The sequence below is a fragment of the Melopsittacus undulatus genome, chromosome 10 (genome assembly GCF_012275295.1).
Source record: "Melopsittacus undulatus isolate bMelUnd1 chromosome 10, bMelUnd1.mat.Z, whole genome shotgun sequence".
Classification (NCBI taxonomy): Eukaryota; Metazoa; Chordata; class Aves; order Psittaciformes; family Psittaculidae; genus Melopsittacus; species Melopsittacus undulatus.
In genome coordinates this window covers 3,586,695-3,603,604 of record NC_047536.1, presented here as the reverse complement: position 1 = coordinate 3,603,604, position 16,910 = coordinate 3,586,695, and the positions used below count along the sequence as shown (strand labels likewise).

Genomic DNA, 16,910 nt, shown 5'->3' with positions numbered 1-16,910 from the left:
CATTCTCATTTGAATAAACTGCTACTGACACAGTCAAGCCCAACAGACAAGGACTTCAGGACCTGGCCCTGAGCGCCCAGCTGAAACACATCCAAAGCCCTGGAGTCTCTCGGGTCTGGAAATAACGTGAACCTTCCCTTGTCCCGCAGAGGGTTAGGATTACCACAAGCACAAACCCTGCTCAAGTTATTCTGACTCTCGTGTTCCCAGTCTCAGCTGAACCCAATGAAAATACTGATGCACACAAAAATAACAGTAAGTAGAGGATGACAACCATGGGAGCCCACGTGCTCTCGCTTCTCCAAAGCCACTTCATTTGAGGCCAGAAGCACAGGGCAGACCATGCTTGGGCAACCCAGTGGTTGGCTACTCATCCTGAGCAATGAAGTAGGTATGATGTTACCACTGCCATATCCTCTTATCAAGGAGTCCCATACACAAAAACCTCTCCTGCATGTCAACACCATGATGGTTTCATATGCTCCAAAAGTTAGGCCCATCTGGGTTCCATTGCTGTACTTCTGAGTGCTCCAAAACAGGGCTAATCAGGAGAAATGTGTAAAGCACTTGCAGTGCTACTTGAAATTAGATTATCAGCCATGCCTTACACACAAAGATGTTAAGTTCCACCAAGAAGGTTTCTTATTCTGTGCCATTAAGAGCTGAAATAATGAAAATTAATGTTATGGACAGGAATATAAGTGAGGGTCTCATTGTAACTTTCCCTTCTTCCAGTAACTAACATAAGATGCTGAAAATAAAGTTGCAGGATGCTCCAGTGTTTTCAATGGGATTCTTGTGGCTCTGGAACCCAGAGGAGCAGAGACAGCAGCACAACGTACCAGAAAAAAGCATTCTGGCACATGGGGAAAATTCCTCTGTATTTTAAGATCCTAAACAGGGTTTGCTCTTACAAATGGATGCAACAGAATTCCAAAGATATCTGACATATTCTTAAATGAAATAGAGAAAATTGTCATTCTTAGGTAAGAACATGACTATTTTGGGGTATGGCTTGAAAGAGCCATAGACAAGAACTGAGCTTGTTTGGACAAACATCCTTTGGAGCAAACTGCAAAGCAAATCCCTTGCGTGAAGCACCTTGTTGCAGCATCCTCTGCATCAGCCCCTTGGAAAAGGTCTCTCCCTAACAGACACAACACAATTCTTCCAACTATTCTCAGAGCAGCAGCAACAGAAACAACAACAAAAAGTCAGATATCCCATTAACTTTCCCTTAGCACCTTTGGTTCCACACATGTATTTTTGGAAACACATTAATCACAAGGCTTTTCTTAAACTACTACCCCCTCATTGGTAAGATTATTTACTTGCTTTTTACTGCATTTTAATTGTATGAGAAGTTTTAAATGTTTGGGGCTTTTTATTTTTCCTAGAGTCATTTGGACAAGAAGCATCTGGCACTGGGTACTTCAATAAGACCTGTCAGAACTGTAAAATTAGGTTTATGTTTTAATAAAGGCACTTTAAAAATCTCAAGTACAATCCTGCATTTAAACCATAAGGGTTTGGATTAAGAAAAGGAGATCCCATGTTAGATTTTTATATAGAAAGTAAATCAAGTACAGTACTAAGCCAGTCCTCATCTGTGGTGTTATAACCAAGAGCAGCAAAGAAAAATGGCAGTATCTCTAATTTTGGGGTATTATTTGGGCTTATTTGGGGGTATTCTGGGTTTAAAGAATCAGCATTAGCAATGTAAAATCTGTATTATCGTTATTCATCCCAGTTTTAGTTTATGTAGACACAGTCACCTGTGAAGCTCAGACTCAGCCCTATGTTTCCAACCCAGTTTTTTCAGCCCTTTTCTCTCCTCCCTGCACTGGAGCATCCTCCTCTCCTCTCCCCACACCAGAGGGGGTGGCGCTGGGGACCTGCACTCGGAACAGTCCCTTGCAGCAGCGACTGCTATGCTTGCAGGTGACACTGCTGCTGCTGGTGCCCAGCCTATACCTGTCTCAACATGGACAAAGAGAGCATGTTCCTCTTGGAGGGCTCTTCGGACAGCTCTGTAACCAGCATGTCATTCACTTTAGAAACCTCAGACAACAGATAAGACCCAAGGCACAAGCCCTCTTTCCAGCACTTGCTACCCCACACCAGTGAGCACATCCCTTCCTCTGCCAGGACACTGGCACAGGGTGCCCAGAGAAGCTGTGGCTGCCCCATCCCTGGCAGTGTTCAAGGCCAGGTTTGATGGGGCTTGGAGCATCCTGCTCTAGTGGAAGGTGCCCATGGCCAGGTCACCCCACACCTGCTGCCACCACCCCAGCCCAGTGAGCCACTGCTGCCACTGCCCATGATACCCATCATCACATGAAGGAGCCTGAGGACACACCACACAACCCATGGGGCAAGAAGCAGTTTCAAACACCACCCTATCTGCAAGAGCCCAGCACAGAGCTGCAGCTACTCTGGCACTGACCCATCATGGAAGAGGGTCACTCCTTCATCCAGGGCACCAAAGGAGCAAAGGAACCTGCTCACTTGAACTGAGGAGCTGCTGTGCAAGCTGCTGGTGGGGGAAGCAGATGGTTTCCCTAAATCCTGGTGCCCACCAGGCCTGGCCCTCCATTGAGGAGATGAAGTGAGCAGAGATCCTTCGCACAGGCAGGCTCCGGCCAGCCTCCAGCTGGTGTCCCACTGCAGGTCCGGTGTGAAGAGTTAAAGCTCATCCCCCAACAGGCCCGGATGAAAAGGAGACAACAAAGCAGGATGCTGGTGAATGCCAGCAGTGGGTGGCCGGCACTCTGCACACAACAGGCACAGCCAAGTGTGTCTGGCACCAGACAATTATTCTCGCTGGAGGTGTGTGAGGCTTCAGCGCTGAGAGCCATTCTCCGGGCGAGGCAACCAGCCATGCCGGCAACAAAGCCGCTCGCCGGGGAGCATCCCTCTCCTTGCTCCCATCTCCTCACCCAGGGCTGGGGGTTTATTCTTCTGTGTTGTCCTTCCTGCTGCGGCATTCGCAGCTCCCACAAAAACGCAGGTCAAACATCCTCGCATGGTGCATTTAGTGCTTCCCCTCGGGTTTCCGCGGCTTCCCTGCCATTTTCCTCCCGGACTCGGGAGCGCAGCAGTATTTATGGGGTAGCAAGCTGACCCCTCGGCTGCGGTGGGCGAGAGTGCCTGACGTTAAGTGCTGCTAATGCGTTTTGCATTTGTGCTCGGGGGCAGGAAATCTCAACTTCCAGTGCCAAGGGGTTAATTATAATTTATATAGCGAAATCTCAGGCTGGTGGGTTTTTTTCTCCAACTAATTAAGAGGTACAATTACCTTTGAGAATCAAAGGGATATTTTGGTACCCAGCTCTTAGAAACAGATTACAGGCACTTAAAACACAAGGACACCTTTGCTTCTCTACACGTGCTTAGTTGTTGATTTAGATCATTAACAAGAAACTGTCATATCCCTGATCCACCATCACAGCATACTGGAGACCACCTATAGGAGCTATTGCAGTAGGACAACATACAGCTTTGCTGTTTTCCCTATGTTTCCAATTACATGTTTTACTGATACATCACCTGCCACTCAGGGCTCTGGCAAAACTTCTGCTTATTAGTTAACAAAGTTTCATGATGACCTTGGGAGGGTAGTACCTAAAGAAACCAGCCTATGCTCAGGCTGCAAGCCTGTGACTGCTTACTCCTGAGACAAGCAGGAGGTTGATGAATATTATTGCTGTATCACAGTATGGTTTGAGTGGGAAAGGACCTTAAAGTTCATCCATTTCTAATCCCCTGCCACAGGCAGGGACACCTTCCACTAGAGCAGCTTGCTCCAAGCCCCGTCCAGCCTGGCCTTGAGCACTGCCAGAGATGTGTCATCCCAGACAGCATGGCAGCACCTCTGCATTACCCTATTCTGCCCAATGGCCCAAAGCAAACTGGGATCACCACTCACCACAGCAGCCCTGGGAACTGGAGCCAAGGGATAACTTGCAGCACCAGAAGCCAGGGTAGAGGTGAGCAGCCAGCATGGCTGGGCAGCCAGGGAGACAGCACCCATAGGACCCACCTCGAGCAGCTCCAGCCATGGGGTATGTCCATCACCTCCCACACTCTCCCCCCTTGCCTTCCTGTTTGTGCAGATGTTTAACAGTTACTGGTCTCTCTCACCACTCTGAGGTGTTTGCTGAGCCATTTGCAAAGGGTTAATGTAATTGAACATTCAGATGTAGGGAGAGGGGGGTTTGGGCTAAAGAGAGCAAGAAGAGGTTCAAGGAAACCCTTAAAGTCCTGCTCCAGGGACTCACTAGAGTTACACACGCAACACAGGCTGCAACCTCAGCTTGACTTGGCACAGGCTGTGCAAATACATCTTCCACCATTCATTACTTTTTAGGGATGCAGTGGGCCATTACTGTCTGGGAAATTAAGCGTTTCAGTTAGAAACTGATGCTGTAACTGATGCTGTATAATTGTCAGCAGACCTCATACGCCACAGGCTCTCATGCATCTGTACCAGCAGCCTCCACCCTGACCCAGAATGCAGCTAGAAGCGGACATGAGGCTGTCAGTGGCAATATGACCAACCCTTTCTCTAAAGAGGGAGCTACCATTAGGACCAAGAGGAACACCTGTCCATGTGGGTTAGTGCTGCAAAAGCCAAAAGGGGAGCTCAGCAATCAGTATTAAACACCAGCGATCCTCTGCCTGCAGCATCGGGCTCCCCATTGATGTGCCAACAGCAGCAAAGTTACTGTGTTGAATTCACCATAAAGAAGCAGAAGCATAAAAACCAATGTGAAGCATTATTGTTAAATTCAGAGGAGATAACGCAATTAACACCTCAGCATGGAGAGATGTCAACTGGTACTGCTCATCTCAAAGGAGGTCTGACATGTTCACTTAGAAACCTGACAACATATCCTACAGGTATTTCTATCCCTTGAAGCCACTCTTCGATAGGCAACTGCTAGAGAAAGGGCACATCAGTTGTCATGAGCCATTTCACAAGGACATCTACAAAACTATGCAAACCAGTACTGAGCAGAGCTGTTCCAGTACTACAGCAATCACCAAACAGAATGTTCTGTTTCACTGCAAGAGACCAAGTGCAAATCAGAAAGGCTTTCTATGCAAAGCTTGAGGGTAACAAGGGTAGAAGTGGGGATGGTATCTTTTAGAGGGTTTATTGCTATGTACACAAAGACATTTCTCTCCTCACGCCAGGTACAGCAGTGAGTGCAGGCAAGAGACTGTGAAAAGACCTGGGCTCAGTACTGGAAAAAGCAAGACGGGGATTACAAAACTGTTGCTTGTAGTCTCAGTTTAAGCCATTAACCTGTGTGACTTCTGTGGAAACGACTTGTAAATGCTTAATCAGCAGTACAACTGAGTTAGACAGAAAAGAGAAAGAAAAGGAAGGGCAGATCCAGAGGGAAATACACATATATACCAGCACTACCTTCCCCTACAGCTTGCTATTTATTGAAGAAGCAGCAAAAGCTCCAATGCACTTCAGAATACAAACGCTGACATGGAAATTCAGAGCCCTGAACAGCTTCCAACAGGGAAAATATACTGACCGCAGTCTGTTTGGAGGTCAAACAAAATCAATAGCCTTTCTCTCCAGTCTGTCTCTAAACTAAGCTTCTTTCAAAGACATCCAGAGAAAATGGATCATCTTTTGTTGTTGTGTGTGGTTTGGGTTGGGCTTTTGTTGTTTTGCCTTTTTTAAGTGGTCAAACATTCATACGAGTATAAGAAACTCCTTCCTCCCGCAACATACTGAAAGGATTGTATAGAGGTCAAAACTGCCCATCAGTTTTACTACACAATAGATGAGTTATCCACTTCTTGGGGAGGAAACCAAGCTGGAAGCCGCTTAACACTCGGTTAGAGAGGAAAAAATAAATCAATGTATTTGCTTGATCGTGGTACGTTTAAAGCTGGTTGTCAATTAGTTCAACACAGTTTGCTGTTACAAAGCACAACAATTTAGCCCCAGGAGCTGAAGTTTGCTGCGTTTCCTCAGATTCCTCCTGCTGAGAGACAGATATTGGCTGCAGACAGGTCAGGCAGTGAGGAGGAGGAGGAGGAGTGAGGCTGGCAGTCACAGTGCAGAGTGAGAGCCAGTGAAAGGGAGCCTGACATCGGATACAGCAGGACTGGGACTCCTTCTTTCCACTCAAAGTACACAATAAACAGATTTGTGTCCAGAAAGGAGTAGAGATGGTAACTGGCTATTGTACCAGTACAAAGTGTGCCTCTCCTCTCCACAGCATGCACCTTTTAAGATAAACTACAGCTTACATACCCCTCTGCAGATGGTATTGTCTTTACATATGTAAGTTAGTCACCCCAAGCTGAGGGAAAGAGCAGAAGGACCAAAGTGGTACAATAGAAAACTTTGCCTACATCTGATTTTTTAAGTAATACAAATACTTTAAAATCTCAATACAGCAATCACAAGGAGAAAAAGGAGAGACAAACCTAAGGGTCCCACTAAACACATCCTGAAAGAGAACCACTGCCTTCAAAGCAATGGACCACTGATGATTTTACCTGCCAGTTCAGTTTGGACAACCTGTGTTGAAAGATGCTCACAGAATTATGTAGGCTGGAAAGGCTCTCAAGAAGTCATCCAGTTCAACCCCCTACCCCAGGCAGGACCATCAGGGCTAGAGATCATTGCTCCTCAGCTCCCCTGCAACAGGGTGCTCTTCCTAAGAAAGACAACGTCTTTGTCTTGCACCTAAGGGTGCACATCACTGTGTCAGAGATGTGGCTGGAGAGGGACAGACCCATTTGCAGCAGACTTGGGCCCCAGTATCAATGTAACAGAGAACAGACATCAGCAGGAGTGAGCTGCCCATGACCATGACCATGAGCCTCTGTTGTCCCTGCAGCCATGGTCTACAGAGCCACACTGACTCACATTGACCCAACAGGCATCCCACTCTGCTGATGTGTGCTACTGTCAGTACCTATACTGTTATACTACTTATTAAAGCTACTATATATCTCTTACTCCTATTCTGAGTGCAGTACACAGCACACCAGCACCAGCAGCAGTGTGCATCCTGACTCACCCACCACCCTGCACTCACAGATGCTGCAGGAAGAGTTACACATCATTGTCTGATGCAGTAAACAGAATAAAACAGAGCAATGAAAGTGCACCTCAAACTTTGCATCTCTACAGCAACACCAGTTGTTTCAGGTTATTTTCCTTAACTGAAGAAGGGACCAGCTGTGTAAAGGGCACCTCATTTCTGAGTGAACATATTTAGCATCTTCTTATTAGGATCTTAGCTTCTTCTTGTGTCCACACAGGCTTAATAGTTCCAGCTCTAGAAAATCGTGGCAAAGGCCAAAACAGGTTACAGCAACAGTGATCGCCAAATGCTCACCTGAACTCATGGTTGCAAGAACAACCAAGGCTGGTAGCTGGGAACAAAAGCACAGTTTCTTTGCAATGCTTTTCACCTCCCCTCCTCCAGTCTTCCTAGGTGGAACAATTCACCCGGTAACTATAGAGCTCTTACATTTGCTTGTTAGCACCCCCAAATTAGTAGGTGTAAAGTCAATATCCTTTTGCCTATTTGCTCCTAATGAGTCACCAGTCAGAAACTTAACTTGAAAAAAGAACGGTTACAAATGCAGATGCAGAAGCAAATGAAATAAAGGCCAGAATCACTGCTGAGCAAATGCTGCACAAAGGCAAGGGGCTGGGCACACCACGCAGCACAGGACCATTGTCACCAGCTAAAACCTAACAGCTTTGATTTGCCTCCCACTGGCTAAAATGGTTTGAAATGCAAGGTCTTAACAAAGGTGCAAGACACAGGAGGAATGGGAAGCACTGCTGGGCACTTAATCTCCTTTCAGTCTCACACAGGAGCTCCAGGAATGGCTCTGCGGAAGGCGGTGGAGTTTCATGAGTGTATGGAAGAGGATAATCAGGCCCCAGTTCTAACAGAGACCTAGCCCTGTGATCCCTCCATGCAACCAGCAGAAATGTTATTTGGGATTTATACTGAAGTTGCCTTTAGGCAAGCACCTTCCCTGCTGGAGCATGGGACGTTGCTGATCCCAACAGGACAAGACCAGCTTTCAGTAGCTGTGAAGTTCACCCTCTGCATCACCACATTGTGTGATTTGAAACTAGGAAGCCAAAGCACCCATCATGCTGCTTCGGCTCTCACCCCTGCAAAACTCTGCCAGAGCAGTAGCAGGGGCTTTGTGGTCAGGATGCCACTCAAACCCATACCCAAAGAGGGGCATGGACACACTGCGACTCCCATGACTGTCCCTGGACAAGCACTGGGGCCATTTGAACATTATCTTTTTATATTTATCTAGTGTTTGCATGCAATCCTGTTCTCAGCCCTTCCCTGCACATTGAGGTCCTCACCATTGCCAGCAGCTGTGCTTGATGTCCCCTGCTGCTGAAGCTCCCTTTGCACATCCCACCACCCGTTTCTTCTCCTTCTTGTCCCTCCAAGAACATCATGTATAAACCAAACCATACCGGCCCTGCCAACTTGAAGCCAGGACCCCAAGCCTACATCACCTACCATATGCTCAAATGCCAGTGACTTGTGTCAACATCATGCTGCTTAGGCGCAACATCTGCTCCTTCTCCATCCCACCAGCCCAGCCCTTGGATGAGGATCAGAAGCCACCAAGCAGCATCAGAGAAGAAGGACTCCTCTCCACAGCACTACCTGGGGCTTATTCCCTCCAGCCAGCACTGCTGCCATCCAGTCAACTGCTTGTTGGAGAAGACCCAAAACACATTGCAGCTAGAAGAAGGCAGGGTCATGGCAGATGGTTGGATGTTTTTCTTATTGCTTTGGGAAGAAAGGTACCCTTTTTGGCAGCTGTGAATGCAGAGGAGGAGAAGGCCTTTTAGGCATTCATTTCAGCTCTCATATCTGAGAGCAGAATAAATCTGAGCACTACCCAGTGATTCCTTAAGCTCAACCACTCCAAGCAGCATCAGCAAAGGAATACCCCCAAAGTGGCTACAGCACAAGTCAGGGACACAAAGCTCAGGGGACATTTAGAAGGCCACAGCTCCTGTGTCACCATAAAAGCATGAATCTGCTATGAGCATTCAGAAAATACTTAAAATCCATCAGGGACCAACGCATGTGCTACTTACTGCTGGCACAGCTCATTAAAAGGGATGCTCACAGAGTGCAGCCACGCGACCATCTCCCTCCAACCCCAACATCCCCTCTCTTCCTGACAGTAAGGAAATATAAGGGTTTCTTTTCTACTGGGCCTTCTCCCTCCCTTCACTTCCAGCTTGCCTTCCCCTGTAGCGAGCGCTGAGACCGCAGACACTCTACACGTGTTCTCCTCTGCATCCGACTGGCAGGCAGTCTGGAAAATGCCAGTATTGGAACGGCCTGAATTCAGCGGTTTCTGAATGCTGATCGGACACTATTTCGTTCAAGCCACAGATAGTCATTTTTGGGGGGTATTTCCAGCTCCCTTTTTGGACTCTTCCACATTTCCAAGTGTCATACATCAGCAATTTCTCCTCTTAGGGGCTTCATTATTTTCCACCTTTCTGCTGAGCCTGAGGCTCGGTGTAGTTTTGTAGGGGACCAGGCTCTTCCCTCCTCTTCCAGACGGCCACGCAATGCTCCTGGTGTTGTTAACGTTTGCTGTGCTCCACCTCTCAGCTGCGGAAATTCCTGACTACCTGGTTTTCACGAGAGCCAAGGTGAAATCTGAGCGATGGAAGTGCCTTAGTGTTTCAGAAAGTCTAACACCTTTCTTGAGGAAAGCCCAACCTGGAAACAGGAATGGTCTCACAGCATCTAAAATCACCAGGGAATTACTTCTAACCAAGCTACTGATGTGGTCTCCAGTACCACCATCCCTTCAGCATCTTTCCATTCGCAATGCTTTTATCTTGACAGCAAACCTAAGAGGTGAGGAAATGGTGCAAACCCTTGGTTTGGGGCTGAAGGAAGGACACATCAGGACATTGAGAAGATGTAATTTATACCACTTCATTGTATGTGAAGAGCAAAGGTCCTTCTTTCCACTGCTGAGAGCCCAGCCTCAGTGTCCCACCGCCTAAACTGGGATGCTCCACCTGAGTGGCTTGGCCAACAGCATTAAGTCTCCTGCAAAGCAAGCTACTGACTTCAGGTCTCAAATGCAACCTTGTGAGATCCCACGTTATCTTAAAGCAGAAGAGTGCTCTTTGCACACCAAGTTCTGAATTTCTCATCCTGTCTTTAATTAAGCATGTTCTTAACAGTATTATTGACATTTCTAATTTCCTCCAAACATGTCTTATGAAGGCCAAATCTCATTGGCCACTTGACAAACATGCATGGCAATGTACACCGAAGCCAACATTTACAGGACAGTTTGTTGATGAACTTTTACTTTCCACTATTCAAAATAAAAGCAATTTTAAAAACCTTTCAGAAATTAAGACTGTAACATTCACAGGGTACTTTTAATTGCATCCAGACTCGAATTCATGACTGGCCTAATGCTTAGATATGGGAAAACCTCAAATACCACAATGCAAGGCTTGATAATAGACACTAACATAAAACAAGTGCAATAAACTCAAAGGAGCCCTCCCAGAATGGTTTGAGTTGGAAGGGACCTTGAGGATCATCTCCTTGTATCCACCCCAGGTACAAATTTCAGATAGAAGCAATCTTTGCACTAATATGCACAGCACATTTTCAGAGTTATGGAAGAGGAAGAGAAGCTTTAACTTTGTTTCTGTTATTTCATCACAGCCAAGGAAGAACATTTAGTGAAGCAGCTGATTTGAGCTACATGGGAAAAAAGCTTTATCACAGCAAGGCAGGAACAGATAACATCATATTGACCTGTCTTCAGGGTCTGGCATTCACATTTTCATAAAGTGTCTTGGAAGATAAATCACTATACTAATAATATTTGTATTGATTATCTAAACTGAAGCAGCAATCGACTCCATTGTCTCACTTCCTCTTAAATTGCTCACAGATGGGATCCTATTTCCTATTCTGCATTTCTAATGGGAACACTTAAATCACAGCACAGAATTCTGTACACACACAAACTGTTAACAAAAACCTTTTTATGACTTGCATGGAAATAAAGATTTTTCACTTTGTAGCTCCCTTCCCACTCACACAGAAATCAAAAATGACAACTTATCAGCAGACCTCAAAATGACTTCTCCTCGTTATTTCTGGGCCCCTAATATTTACTGACAGACAGGCCTATGTTTTCCAAACCCTTGTTAGTGATTACAAAGACTTGAAGTTTGGACATAGAGCTAAAAGGTGATGATGGTTTTTCCCCCATGAAAGTCAAGGCTCTTTAAGCTATCTCAAGGTCCAGAAGTAAGGAAGTAAAAAAATCACTGTAGTGTCAGAGGGAAGATAAACAGCTTCTGCTGTTACTACATGTACAAAACAGGGACTGCTGCAGAACTTCAGATGTGAAGCTGGCCACAGTGGGAGTTTGGATTAGCAGTTATCAAAACCAAAAGTAAAGGAAATTGGCAACAAATGCATTGTTTGAAATAGGTTTGTTGCAAATCAAAAAGCAAAAGGCACGGATTTTTCCTCCCAAGCTTTTCATCCCACCTAAGCAGAGTTTTCCCCTACCCCAGCACAGGCACAGGACGGCAGAATCAAAACCAAAGATGTCTTAAATGCCAATTCAAACAGCTGCTGAGCCGTTCACAGTGGCCTGAAAGGTGAAGGCAGCCCAGGCTCCTCGCTGCCCAGTACAGCCCCAGAGCTCCAGCTCTGATTCAACAAAGCAGGAGCCGGCTGCAGCACGTCCATTCATCCCCACGCCTGCCCTGCTGCAGATGAGAACAGGAGACATTTAAGGAATAAAAATATAATCAAAATAGAATAAAGCAAACAGAAGATGTTGGGCAAGAAGGGAAAAAACAGAGCCACAAACAGCAGCTGGACGGCTCAGGCCAGTCCCCAGGACCCATATGACTGTACAGCTGCCATGGTGAATGATCATCCGTTGCGCTGAGGTCAGCTCTGCCCCCGGGCTAAGTAAGTGAAAATAAATGGTTGAGAAGATAAAAGGTCTCTTAAAAAAATTATTTGTCTTGTTGTCATGTCAAAACTGTAATGGGAAGAGACTGGAGGCAGCGATACCTCCTCTAAATAGGAAACAGCCATCCTGATGGGTCAGCGGAATACATTACAAAGCACATCACAGTTCCTGCCGGGTGTAGGGCTGTGCAGGACAGCCCCTTTGGACCTACCTGGTTCCTGGGAAGAAAAGGAGTTTTCAGAACATCCAGCCTGTGAAATACAGCTGTATTTAACTAACCCAAATCTCACTTGGGCTACACCTCCTGCCTTTCTTACCGGTTAATTCTGCACTTATAGCCACAATGAATTTAGTTTTTAACTTCCCAGGAGGGGGATCAAAATTGATTTTTAACTATTCCAGGAAGGGAAAGGGTTAATCAGGTTTCCCAGGGTTGCTTGCTGTTAAGGTGCCAGAAATACCAAGGGGAGAGAATGACTTGCTAAAGATGGGACAATGGCACTGGTATTTTGCATTTGTTTCCAGGCTTTGAGATAGAACAAATGGGAGTCATTAGTGAAATGAGTTTAGGGAGTTCTAAATTAGCTGTCAGGCTGCCAAGCCCCAAGAAGTGCTATGTCAGCCATTAATTCTAGAGAGCACAGGATTACCCAAACCTAGGAAGAAACCCTGTAAACTTTAGAGTCAATTAAAGGAGGCTATTTCACTATAATATTTTCCACACATATTACACCTCCTCATGGAACAGAGCCCACTTCTACCACAAATGAAATCTCTGGCGGCCTGCAGTGTGGCTGATGTCTAGACAGCCGTAATGGGCTCTCCATGGGCTTGTCCACTGGCATCTCTGGGAAGCTCCCACTAGAACAGGAGGCAGGACTGTAAGCTGTGCAGTGCTGCACCCAGGCTGGGGTGGCCCCAGGAAGAAGCCACCCATCTCCCTAAGTTCCTTGCACATCTGTTCAGGGTGTGATATCCTGTACCAGGAACACCCATAGGATGCAGAGGTAATGCCTGGATGCTGCATGCACACCACCTCTTGAATTTCCTTTCCTCCTCAGTGTGCCTGATCCCATATTTGTTGACACCCTGCTAGCAAACCCATGCTTTGTCAACCTCCTGGCCCAGGAGCACATCTTCAGTCCTGAGCTAAACCGTACTGGGCTCAGGGGGAGTCTTCAACTGGACTTCACTGGCTCAAGGTCCATCCCCTGGGTGACTGAAGACGATGAGAAGGAGCAATGTCATACCTGTGTGCTGCCCCTCACCTTCAAACAAAGCCCATCCTGCAGACAAGAAGCTCTATAAAGATTTATAACCTTCTAGGGGATCCAACATGTTTTGTTTAAACTGTGATAGAGTAGGTCTATGGACAAAATACCACCAGACAGCAACCTGGAACTTACAGACTAATAATAGACCTATACCGTGTCCCAGCCTTCAGGACACCCAAGCACTTGCCATGATAAGTTACCTCCACAGAGAGGGCAAGCCCCAAGACCCCTCAGTCCCCCCTCGCCTCTCTTGATGGCTATCACTTCCCATTGCCCCACAGGACAGCAGTGGGGATAAACTAAAACAAAAATCACATGGCTGTGAAATACAAATGAGGCAAAAAATGCCTTCACCCAACCAAGAGAGCTCTGTCCCCAACTGCGCCGGATACAAAGATCGTGAGCAAACAGGATAGAATGTCTTCTGCCTTTTGTGAAATGAAAATAAATGAACGGATCTAAGGTTTCAGGTCACTGATCCCTCTCTTCCCTATCTGTACCATTTATCAGAGGTAGAATATAAAGGTTCCAGGTCCTTTTCTTTTTTGTCCGCACTTTAATGGTTGTTTTTCTCCTTCCCCCTTTCATTTTCTGAATGAAAGGACCACTTAGGAACCTGTAAAGTAATAATAAGCTTATAGCAGGAATATTGTTTCTCTGGGCCAGTGCAAACTCTTTCTGAATAGGGTGAAGAGATTAAAGTAAAAATGCAATCTGTAAATAGATCAGTCCTTTAATTAGTTTATAGTGTGTTAAGAGATAATATTTTGCTCACATAGATCATCTGTTATCTGAAGATCTCAGAGCATTTTAGGAACATCAATTACGCCTAAAAAAACCCCCAACCTTGGGAGATAGGTAAGTGTATTTAGATTAATTAGCATTGTTGTGAGCATTATTATTAGATTCCATTTAGTCCAATAATTGACTTATCTATTAAGGGATTCTAATTCATCTGAGAAGGGCTCAAATCCATCTGATTAAAAGAATTACATCGCCTCAATTAATTCTATTAACTGACTTAATTTGCTATTTAATAATTCAACACATGGGGCCAGATCTTGGCCCTGAAGAATGCACAAACCAAAAATCACATGCAGGAATCATTATGCCAACAAAACCATGCATTGCGGCACACACATTTTCCCTTGCACATGGCATTTGCAAACGCTGGGTTAAACATCCCAGGGGTTTCCTTAGGGCAGATTCCCTCAGCCTTCTCCCCCCACACCAGGGCTGGCAGGTTATTTCGCTGCACTCAGGGTGGCTGCCTGGAAATGAGCAATTCACTGCCTGAGAGCTGCCACCTCCCTCTTTTCTGGACATTCTCTTCTCCCAAGAGGTGAGAAGTTTTACAGAAGTCAATAAAACCTCGCAATAAAACGAACCTCCCTTCAAAGGCAGGGCAACCTCCCACGCCAGCCATTTGGAAGCTGTATATGTGCAAAAAAAGAGAGAGAAAAAAGCATCTCTACACATGGACACTGTTCTTTAACCAGTTGTGAATGTACTGGAGGAGAGGGGAAAGAGGTGCTAAAGTGTTATTAGCTCCCTCATCCTTACAGCTCGCTGGTGCTAATTGCTGGTGATGAGCACTGTGGACCCCAGCCACACAAAGCTTCCCCCATTAAGAGTGACTTTGTGTCACCCTTGCCTAATGTTACCTTCTCTTAATGGGACTGAGTTGTGAGAATTCGGGGCTGGAGCCTGCTCATGGGCACCTTTCTCAACGTCTCTTTTCTCAGATACTGGCTCTTGCTCATCCTCCCAAAGCCTTCCCCAGGCTGCAATCCTTAGGATATCAATCCGCATCACCTCCAGCATCATCTCTGCCAGTGGGGACAGGGCTAAAACAGTGGAGAAGCAGTGGGGTGATGTGGCCAAGACAGGAGCGGGGCACTGCCCATTGCTGAGCATGGCTCTGACCCACCGTGCCAGCATAGGCACTAAAAGAGGGTTGAAGAGAAAAAGGGCAGGAGGAAAGGCAGCCATCTGCTGCATGAGAGGAAAGGTGTCCTCTGTCAGAGGAGAATCCGACCAGCAAGACAGAGATGTGGATCAAAACTTTGCAACTGTTGAGATCCCCAGACCTGGTTTAAGCCTCTCTCTGGTCTTGATCAAAGGTTACTCCATAATAATGCCGCGGGGGGGAGGGGTTCCCAGCACATAATGAATCCTGTGTCATTGCCTTTGTATCCAGTTTTGGCTGTAACACAGATGGTTCTCACTTCAGTAACTCCGACATCTCTCCCCCCTTCATTATCACAGCTAGGAGCTCTGCGTGGTCACATCCTGGACCTCCGTGTCCCACCTCACTGTCTCCCCGATTATCATGCTCTGAGTGTTCCCGTGCCAAGCAAGATGATGAACAACAGATTTCCATAACCTTTCAGCACTGTTAGGGATGGGAAGGCTTTGACGCCTCAAGGAGTTTTATTAGGAGGCGCAGGGGTGGGAGCAGGCCGGGTGTCAGCAAATGAGCAGAGCACTCCGGCTTGTCCAAGGATGCCAACAACCAGGATTTGGTGGCAAGAAGAGACACAGGCACCGAGAAGGGCAATGTGAGGCTCTGCAACCGTGCAGCATCACCACCGGTCACGAGCAAGCACGCTCCTGTGTGAGGATTTGTTGTTCAGACACGATTGCATATGTATGAAGGGGACAAGATGGGCTTTGACACATAAATTAGCACTTGTCAGCTGCTCACGGGCACACTTCCCTGCTGCACCCCACTGTAAATGCTGCCTTCTTTTATGGAGAGGAAAACGACATCACGTTACCTGACAGTCACTGTGGGCAGGAGCGTTTCCTGGGAAGCCAGCAGCCAGCACACAGAGACTGGTTTACATATCAAACCTTAACAGGATGAATGCAATAAAATGACACAATAATTAGCAGCCAAGTGGCACTTTCCACTCCTGTTTTATCTGGGAATTTGGGCATGACAAAGGACCAAGTTGATGAGACCTCAGGGCAGGGCTTTCTCTGAGAGATGGGGTAACTGCACACAACAACAACCCTCCACAACAGCCGTGGGGGTTCGTTTCACACCAGCCAGGTGCTGTCTCTGCTGTCACCTCCCATGGCATCACGCTGGCAGCAGCTGCCCCCATGCCAGGCACAGTTGTGTACCTCATCCTGCCTGCAGCTCCCCGAGGGAACAACCATTCCCAGTTTGACCTGCCATCATCGCAGCCCACCTCCACCTCACCAGTGCTGCACGTGAAATCAGCCTCATGTGAACGTGATGCCAGCTAATGCACACACACACACACACCTCTGCAGCAATGTGTGAACACACAGGCTGTGCATCCATTAAAGAACCAGTTTCCTGAACAGACATAAAATCCTTTCAGCAACCAACCTGAACAAAAGCATTCCTGCCACAACCATCCCGAAACGTACCAGAATTATAGAGTTCTCTCATAATTCAGACTGCTAGCAGCATTTGTAGCATGTTGCCTGTGTGCAAGTCAGATTGAGAGTAGTGGAACAGGGCACTAGCTCAGACAATGGTCCAATTATTCAGGTCCATGCAGGATCCACATGTCCTGAGATTCAACTTATGCTCTGGGGTACTCTCAAAGTTCTGATGTCTGCTTAATT

The 16,910-nt window shown here is 46.6% G+C and overlaps 1 protein-coding gene across 1 annotated transcript in view; it reads right to left on the bottom strand.

Moving 5' to 3' along the window:
* Positions 1–16,910, bottom strand: part of FGF18 (fibroblast growth factor 18) — a 68,572-nt gene that overhangs the window by 24,449 nt on the left and 27,213 nt on the right. The gene's annotated exons all lie outside the window — the stretch shown is intronic.